The sequence below is a fragment of the Drosophila ananassae genome, chromosome 2R (genome assembly GCF_017639315.1).
Source record: "Drosophila ananassae strain 14024-0371.13 chromosome 2R, ASM1763931v2, whole genome shotgun sequence".
NCBI classification, from domain to species: Eukaryota; Metazoa; Arthropoda; class Insecta; order Diptera; family Drosophilidae; genus Drosophila; species Drosophila ananassae.
This window is the reverse complement of record NC_057928.1, coordinates 11,047,814-11,050,079: the sequence shown is the minus strand read 5'-3', so window position 1 is coordinate 11,050,079 and position 2,266 is coordinate 11,047,814.

Genomic DNA, 2,266 nt, shown 5'->3' with positions numbered 1-2,266 from the left:
GACTTCTAGAATCGCAGCAACAGCAACAGCTACGCCAGCAACACCAACACACTAGCAGCAACACGAGCAACATGCGTCACCAACACCATCGAAGGCAGGCGGTTGGCTTTGAGTGTGTGCGTGCCGAGTGTTGGCCTCTCATTCGCCGGATAAACTTTGGGAGAAAATTGTGGGGATTGTGGGGGAAAAGAGCGACCGACAGAGCACGAGGGAGACAGAGAAAGAGCAGCACGTGCAGAGTGGCATAAAAAGCTGATTGTCGATTTTTTATTTTTCCTCTCATTGTCAGCTGATGTTGTTGCTGCTGCTGCTGTCGTTCATGTTGCTGTTGCTGCTGTTGGTGTTGCAGCTGTGGGAGCTGCTGCTCCCACTCTCCACCACCTCCAGTTGTTTATGGCTGCGTGGGTTTCTAATTGCTCAAACTCTATACCAATGGGGGCCCTCGGCTGCATTTGGCGCTTTTGGGTTGCTGGCTGCTTCGAATAGGCGCCTCCCACTTCACGACCACCGACAGCCACTGGGCATTATATAATCGCCACGCGAACGGAACGAAGATAATCCAGGGCAATCGAATCCCCAAAAAAAATCGTCAATCTTTTGCCAAAATTATCAGGAATTCGGGCAGAAAATAATTTACTGATAAAGTTATGGTCTTTTTAGGAGCTTATAAGTTTGGAGATTAGGTGGAGAAGCTAGGAACTCGACTTAAAACTATTTTAGTCAAAATAAAACAATCTTGGCCTCTAAAAAGTCAATAAATCATAACTACCTTTTCATGCCTCTTTACACCACAATAAGATACAATATTATTGTATCCCACTTCTTAAATCCTAACTATTAATTCTAACAACGTACTTTCTTGATTACGATTCTTTTTAGATTATTTTAAATTGATATCCAAGATTTTTCAAACATAGAATCATCTTTATTATAAGCTTGAAATAATGCCAACTGCGTGGTTTCTACCTTTTTATAATAAATACAATGTCGTTAGCTCTCCATCCAATTAAGAAATCATATTAGTAAAAATCTAAACTATTAACCCAAAAGATTAAAAAAACTATCTTTAAGAAAGAAGGAATTTCTACCTTTCTAGTCTTCCATAACTGATAAGACTTCCTTGATTATTCGCTTCTCTTTGAAGAAAACAGTCTACAATACCATTTGAACATAAAATAATAAATGAAAATAAATTTTTAATGATTCCCTAAAAAAGTATCTTAAAGATACTTTAATTTAAGCCAACTTGATACAATATTTTGTGTTTGGCAAAGCAAACTGCATTATAAGAAATCTCAACCAACGTGAGCCGGACTCCGGATAAAAAACTTAGCGGATAAAACCGAATGGTGTTCTCTCACCTACACACACACACACACAGGCTACCTTCGGGCCACTCTCTCCCTCTCAGGACTCTCTCGTGAGAAATGCCGGCAAAACAACTTCAAGCCGTATGAACTTGAAATGCCGATACAGCCGAGAGCGGATACTCTGGCTCTCTCACGGCAGAGATTGGGAGGCAGCTGCCGACGCTCTCGAGTATCTGTGTGTGTGGGTCGGCGTCCAGGTGTGCTCGTATCTGTGTGTGTGTTTACAAAACAAAACCGAGCCGAGCCGAGCTGGGCTGGGAGAAAAAAAGCATGCCAAGCAGCAGCAGCAGAAGCAGCAGCGGCAGCAGCCACGGCAGCACCAACAATACAATTTGTGAATGAACGAATAGTAGCATTCACACTCGCGCACACAGATACTCACACTCTCACGCCCCGGAAGCGAGAGTGTGTGTGTGCGATTGTGGGCAGGGAAAATAAACGAGACGCGAAACGCGTTTACGCGATTCGTACAAAATTTGTGGGTCCAAAGCCGCCGAATGTAGGTGTTCGTTCGGCTACAAGCTATATATGCAGATGTATCCGTATCTGCAACTTGGCATGCCTATGTGTGTGTGTGTGTGTCGCTACAGTATCTGTGTGTGTGGGAGCAGCAACAACAATGAGTTATTGAAATGAGACGGCGACAAACGAAACGAAACCAAAATGGTGTAGGCCAAATGACAGCGATCTCCGATCACCGATCCGCACAATCGATTGATACCCAAAGGTGTCCCCCAGGTGGGGCTGCCAGAAGGGGGCAGGGGTAGATGGGGCTCCAGCATCCAACACAATCCCACAGATTAACATCGCTGATTTGTTGATGAAGTCGTTTGCCGAGCTGGCGACACTTTTCAGCTGCCTACCGTCTACCGATTTGAATTGAGGCGTATCTGAGG